The sequence below is a fragment of the Carlito syrichta genome, unplaced genomic scaffold (genome assembly GCF_000164805.1).
Source record: "Carlito syrichta isolate Samal-C Ts95f unplaced genomic scaffold, Tarsius_syrichta-2.0.1 Scaffold304715, whole genome shotgun sequence".
NCBI lineage: Eukaryota > Metazoa > Chordata > Mammalia > Primates > Tarsiidae > Carlito > Carlito syrichta.
The window spans coordinates 274377-281968 of NW_007248811.1; the positions used below are offsets into that span (position 1 = coordinate 274377).

Consider the following 7592-nt stretch of genomic DNA (forward strand, 5'->3'; position numbering starts at 1 on the left):
TTGAATACAAATCTTGGTGTGGACATATTTTAATTTCTCTTGGGGTACACACAGGAAGTGAAGTTGTTGGATCATATGGTAAATTTATGTTTAACTTTTAAAATAGACTGCCAAGCTGTTTTCTAAAGCAGCTGCACCATTTTACGCATCCACTGTCAGTGTATAAGAGTTCCAGTTTCTACACATTCTTGTCAACACATTATTATTATTATTATTATTATTATTATTTGAGTTGGAGTCTCACTCTGTCACCCAGACTGGAGTACAGTGGCATGCTCCTGGCCACCGCGGCCTCGACCTGCTGGGCTCCGGCGATCCTTCCGCCTCAGCCTTCCAAGTAGCTGGAACTACAGGTGCATGCTACCATACCCGGCTCATTTTTTGATTTATTGTAGAGATGAGGTCTCACCAAGTTGCCCAGGCGGGTCTCCAACCCGCGGGCTCAGGCTATCCACTCACCTCAGCCTCCCAAGGCGTGGGATTGCAGGCTGAGCCACCGAGCCGGCTAACACTTATTATTGTTTGTCTTTTTTATGATGGCCATTCTTATGGATGTGAGGCGATATGTCCTTGTGGCTTTAATTTGCATTTCAAAAATAATGTTGGACACTTTTCATGTGCTCATCTGCCATTCATTTGTCTTCTTTGGTGAAATAGCTATTCAGATCTTTTGCCCATTAAAAAAATTTTTTTTCCTCTTTTTTGTTATGGTCACCCTAGGAAACTCATACGTTAAATCTATGGGGTGTCTTAGTCTGCTTCAGCTATCATAACAAATCCCATAAACTTGTGGCTTAAGCAACAGACTTTTATTTCTCCTAATTCTGGAACTGAGAAATCTGACATTAAGGTCCTCACATGGCAGAGAGAGAGAGAGAGAGAGAGAGAGAGAGAGAGAGCACGCGAGAGCGAGCCACGCATTTTAAAATTGGCTTATTTAACTTTTTAAAAAAACATAACCTCAATATTTTATTCTCTTCATAATTAAACAAAATATGACACTTAGAACTGGATCATTTGGCCGTTTCTTTACTTATCTCCTCCCAGTTCAAAATGCTTGCATCTCTTAATGGCCAGCATTCTCTTAGATCTGCAGTTGGGCTCAGTGCACTCAAGCCTCAGCACAATTGTCTTTACTTTTTCTGGAAAACCAGCTTAATCTGCCCACCATAACCACTTTGCTTTCTGTTGTAGTGCCACTTTCCCTGGGCATACAGAGAGCCCTTGCCCTTCTTGTACTGTGTTACTTTGTGGAATTGGTTCTTGCCACACTTCTTACAGAAAGTCCACCAGGTTTTAGGAACACCATGTTTGTGAGAGCACTATCAGCACTGAAAAGCCTTCTTTCTCTCTCCCCCCTACCCTCATCGGGATCTCACTGTCACCCAGGCTGGAGTGCAGTGAAATGTCCACAGCTCACCACAACCTTGACCTTCTGAACTCAGGTGATTCTTCCACCTCAGCCTCTTGAGTAGTTGGGGCTACAAGTGCGCATCGCCATGCCTGGTTACTTATTTATTTATTTTTAAACTTTTTTTGGATGGATGAGATCTTGCTATGTTGTCCAGGCTGGCCTCGAATTCCTGGGCTCAAGTAATCCTCCCATCTTGGCCTCCCAAAGAGCTGAGATTACATGTGTGAGTTGTGGCACCCAGCTTTAACTTATTATCGAGTTGTAAGAGTTACTTATAGATTCTAGATACAAGTCCTTTCTCTGATATATGAGTTGCAAATATTTTCTCTTAGTCTTGACTTTTGCATTTTCCTCAATGCAAAAATTTTAAATGTTGATGAAGGCCAATTTATCAACTTTTAAAAATCACCTGGGCTTTTGGCGTCATATCTAAGAACTCTTTGCTAAGATTAAGGTCATGCAGATGTGTTCTTGTGTTTTCTTGTAAGAGTTTTAAAGTTTTAGCTCTTACATTTAGGACCAGGATGCAATTTGGGTTAATTTTTGTACATGGCGTGAGGTTGAGGGTTCAATTTCATTTTTTTTTGCATGTGGATATCCAGTTGTAGAGACTATTCTTTTTCCATTTTATGATATTGGTACCTTTGTCAAAAATCAGTTGGCCACAGATGTGTGGGTTCATTTCTGGACTCTCAATTCTGTTCCATTGACTTGTCCATCCTTATGAAACTGCCTATATAAAATTGACATAAGGCCTCAGGATAAAAGCTGCCAAAGAGGCCAGAGATCTGCAAAATTGTAGCTCTGGGCAGAAAGTAACAAATCTGTTGTTTCTAAGTTTGCTTTCACTTTGGTAGGGAACAATTGATTATCTTCATGTCCTGGCCCCTGGGAGTGGGGAACCTGCTGAGAGGTTGATAAACACTTTCCCTTAAACAATGAGCCTATGGTTGCACAGATCTCCTTGATGGCATCTTGAAGTTTATCTGCCAAAGGATTCAAGCAGCTTTAATCTCTGGGGAACCCACCTCCTTCATGCCTTATCTCTATAAGGGTTTACTGCCCAGGGGTCAGTAGCTGATGCAGTGGGACTTGCTTTATAGATAGCCTATCTATTGCAAAACCTAAGGCTGGTTGGTGTTTGAGAGATGTTTTTCAGACTTTGCACTCTGATGGACCTGTGACCCCTTCAGACCCAGGACACATACCAAGGAGCTGACTCAGCCAGTCCTGTGACCTCCATTCCAGAAACGGGTTTTGCACAAAAAGATGGTTTCGACATCCCATGATTTCATCCCCAACCAATCAGCATCTTCCGATCTCTAGCCCCCGACCACCAAATTATTCCTTTATCACGCCTATTATCCCAGCACTTTGGGAGGCTGAGGTGAGAAGATTGCCTGAGCTCATGGATCATGTGTTTATGTCACTATTTAAGAAATATCAGGTTTCCCTTCCAGCTGGTTTGAGACCAGCCCGGGCAACTTGGCGAGACTTCATCTCTACAATAAATCAAAAAATTAGGACATGGTGGCGCATGCCTGTAGTTCCAGCTACTTGGAAGGCTGAGGCAGAAGGATCACCTGAACCCAGCAGGACAAGGCTGTGGTGGCTGTGAGTGTACCACTGCACTCCAGCCTGGGCAACAGAGTGAAACCCCAACTCAAAAACAAAAACAAAAAAACACCCTGGCCCAAAGTCCATTGAATAGAAGCACCAGAGAGAACAAGCAAAGTGAGTAGAAAATATAAATAAAGAAATAATAAAAAGAGAATTTATAAAAAGATTAAAAAATAAAAACAAAAACCCTAGCGTAAAATTCTCAGGGAGGCAGATTTGAGAAATATCTCCTATCCTCCTTGCTCAGCTGCTTTGCTGTCATTGAACTCTTTCTTTATGGCAGTGACTGCTGTCAGTATATTGGCTTTTCTGTGCAGTGGGCACAAGAACCCAGTTGGGCTGTAACACTTATACCAGTACCATGCTGTCTTGATTATTGTAGCCTCAAATGGAAGTAAAACTTCTCAACACCACCCACTGGCATGACTTGGTCGCTGCCTACCTCTGCAGTCTCATCTTCCAGGTCACTCCTCTTTCTCTCTTCTTGCCACACTGGCCTCTTCCATCTCTCCCTATCATCCATGCTCCCTCCTAGCACATGACTTTTTGTTCTGTTCTCTCTTTGCCTGAGAAGCTATATATGTATCCTTCAGATTTCAGTTCAAGTGTCACTTCCTCGGGGAAGACTTCTCTGACCTTCCTTGGCATGTCTATTATGAATAATTCTATAAAAATTTGACATAAAGCCACAGGATAAATTATTTAATGAATCATGTGTTTATGTCACTATTTAAGAAATATCAGGTTTCCCTTCCAGGTGGTAAGCTCCATGAAGGACAGGACTCTGATTTTGGTCATCATTGTCTTTCCTGTTCTTGATTGTGTTTTGCATAAAAATATATTAAATTAATGAATAAATAAATGGCTTGGCAAATTAGGCCTGCTCCACCAGGATAATCTGTGCTATGACCACAGACTGTGCCTTCACTATTTTGCTGCTGAGTTTACTAAAATTTTATTTAGAATTTAGCATCTGTACTCCTAAGCAATCTTGGCTGGTAATTTTAATTTTTCAGGCCTGTATAAGAGTTGGGTCAGTCAGGAGACAGAAACCATATCAGTCATTTAAACATAATTTACTATAAGGAATCTTGAATTAGGAAAGCATAAAAATACACCTCTGAGATGTCATGGCTGAGTAAACATGGAAGAGGCTGGAATTATTATTATTATTATTATTGAGTTGGAGTCTCACTCTGTTGCCCAGACTGGAGTGCAGTGGCCGCTCCTGGCCACTGCGGCCTCGACCTGCTGGGCTCTGGCGATCCTTCCTCCTCAGCCTTCCAAGTAGCCAGAATTACAGGCGCGCGCTACCACGTCCGGCTGATTTTTTGATTTATTGTAGAGATGAGGTCTCGCCAAGTTGTCCAGGCGGGTCTCGAACCCACGGCCTCAGGCCATCCACTCACCTTAGCCTCCCAAAGCGCAGGATTACAGGCTGAGCCACCGAGCCCAGCTGAGGCTGGAATTATTAAAACAGAAACTTCGAGGAAGGGACCGAGACCCAGATCTCAGGGGAGGAGTGTGGTAACCTCCTCTCTCCCCCCAACCTTGGAAGGAACTGTTGCAGCCAAGATGTAGGGAGCAGACAGGGAGGAGCAAGTCTTCATCTGCAGACTTGCAGCCTCTATCTAGCTCCCCCTACTGGCAGAGCCTAACCGGGAACAGCCGGCAAAGCAGAAATGTTTGCAGAGTTCCGGCTCTGGCATTTGCAAGTCAGCCAGAATATAGAAGAACCTGTTTGGAACTGGGAGACAATAACTTATGATCTGGCACAGGTAATAGAAAAATAAGGCAATCTTTTTCTACATTTAGCATAAATTATTGCAATTTATATAATCCTAATTTCTCCCCCTATTACCTGTTTATTTTTGGATGAGTTTAAAAAATTTCCAATCTCCTTGCTTACTTATCTATAATAAGAGAGCAACAATCCTATACCTACCTCATAGTGGTATTATTTGCAAGTTTCAAATAAATTATCTAAGAAAAAAACATCAGTTCTGGGTGCTTTTATTTTTGGATGGTCTTTTACAAATTTTTCTCTTTTCTCCGTTGTGTTATTAGTTCTTAATTATTTATTGTGTCAATCTAGGTCACATTTATTTTCATAAAGAACCATCTTGTGTTTACCTTATCCAGAGTCAAGAAGACTAAGCCTATCTCGAACGTAACATGTCTGAATTTGGACTTTTAATTCCTGTGCACAGCCTTTGCCTTATTCCCTGCTCAGTTTTCCTTATCTCAGTAAAAGGCAATGTCAGCCAACTAATTACTCAACCAGAAATCTTGAAGTCAATTCTTGATTCTACCTTGACATTTAATCCACCAGCAATTTCTTTTCTCAAGTTCTTTTAAAAAATAATTATGCATTTTCTGAGTCATCAGTCATCCAATTTTAAGTGCCTGTTTCATCAAAAGTCCTTCAGAATTATTTCTTTAAATATAAATCACAAATGGCAGTATATTTTTTCTTTCTAGAATATTCTTTACATCTTTTTTTGCCACTTTTATCTAGGGATAGTTAGTGTTTTTTGTTGTTAAAGAAACAATTCAATCTATTATTTGGTGAATGTGGATTTTTTAAAGCAATTTCTTTGGAATCTACCTCTAAAATGTAGATTTATTTATTTATTTTCCATTTATTTATTTATTTATTTATTTGAGTCGAAGTCTCACTCTGTTGCCCAGGCTGGAGTGCAGTGGCATGATCATGGCTACTGTTGCCTCAACCTGCTGGGCTCAGGAGATTCTTCCATCTCAGCCTTCCAAGTAGCTGGAATTGCAGGTACGTGCCATCACCCAGCTAATTTTTTGATTTACTGTAGACTCACGGTCTTGCCAAGTTGCCCAGGCTGGTCTTGAATCCCTAGGCTTAGATAATTCTCTTGCCTCTGCATCCCAAAGTGCTGGGATTACAGGCATGAGCCACTGTGCCCAGCTATAATGCATTTTTAGATCCCTCCAAGTCTTTCTATCTTCATGGCCACCAGTCCAGTCTTGACTTCCATTTCCTTTCATCTGATCAAAGGCACAGCCTCTCACGTGGTAATCCCACCATCACCCATGACCATTCCAATCCATTCTCCGCAAAACATCCAGGGATATTCGAATATTTCTCTTCCCTTCATGAACCATTCAAATGCCTTTCCACTGTACCTTGAATGAAATTCGAACTCCTTTCCATAGTCTCTAAGGCTGTGCATGATTGGACTCCTGTTTACATGTCAGACACATTTCATATCAAACTTCCCCTTGCTCACCATGCACCAAGAACATTCTGGTCTTCTTTCAGTTCACTGAACTTGCCCATTTCTTGTTCCACCTCAGAGCCTTTGAACTTATGCTCTCTTTCAGCCTCTCCACACTCCCAACCCCACTCCTCCTTCTTTTCCTTTGAATCTCAGTTTAAATGTCATTTTCCCATTTTCCCAGGGAGGCCTTTGTCAACCACCCAATCTAAGTCAGTCACTCTCCCTATTACTTTCTAGGCTAATATGACACTGCTTTCTTCCTGGTGCTTATCACACTGCATGAATTTTCTGTTTTGTTTACTTACTTTTGTCAGTATCCCTAGCTAGGTTGTAAATGCCAAGATTCTAGAACCATTTATGTCTGTTCACTCTCCTATTCCTAATACATAGCAAGGTGTCATAGATACTAAAGTATGTAGCAGATATTCAAGATTTCTGGAATGAACAAACTAAAGAAAATTTTTTTTCTCCATCTAGTGGGCTGGAAATTAAGCAGGGAAAATGAGGAAGATTGTTTCAGGTGGCTGAAGCATTGGTCAGGCTGCTCTTTCCACCCAAGCCCAGGCAAAGCCCAAGTCCTACAGGTGGGAAATAGATCAGCTTGGGCTCATGTACTTATGGATCTTTTTTCCCCTTGGGGCGCTGGTTAAGAACTACAAAGATGTGAGAGGAGGCAGACCAGAGTCACCTATGCACGTTCCCTTCTCTGCCAAATGAATAAAAGGAAAAAGAAGGTTGCTAACATCTTTAGGATACATGTGAAACATAGGCTATAGGGGAGTACAAATGAACTCTGAAACTAGTTTGCAGACTACTGTAGTAATCCAGGTAAGAGCAACTGTGCTTTGGCAAGGGTAGTAGCAGTAGAGATGTGGGAAGTGGTTGTATTTGAGATGTTCCAGAAAGATCTTGTAATGATGTTATATCATTCTTGCTACTTCATTTGATTTTTATTCTATGAAATGAGGACCCCCATCCACCCCGCCTTGATAGTCTATTTACATTCTCCGATGTTTATTTATCTATGGGACTCTTGGGCAAGTTTTAAAACCTGGCAATTCCCTGGCATTGCCAAGGGATATCTTGGGGGGAATCTGGGGCTTCCACCAATAATCTTCATGTGGGTAGGCTTATTCTTAAATATGGACAACTGAAATTTTTTTCAATATTTAAAAATTGTTGTACAAACACAGATTCAAACAGATAGCTATTTCTAGACATATCCGATATAGAAATTTGGAAGCAGCTACTGTGTGTATTATATGAAGAAAGTTTTTTTTTTTTTTTTTTTTTTGAGTTGGAGT

At 41.1% G+C, this 7592-nt stretch overlaps 1 pseudogene; it reads right to left on the minus strand.

Annotated features, from left to right (window-relative positions):
* Positions 1 to 1002: 1002 nt before the first annotated feature.
* On the minus strand, positions 1003 to 2696 carry LOC110595859 (annotated as a pseudogene).
* Positions 2697 to 7592: the final 4896 nt, after the last annotated feature.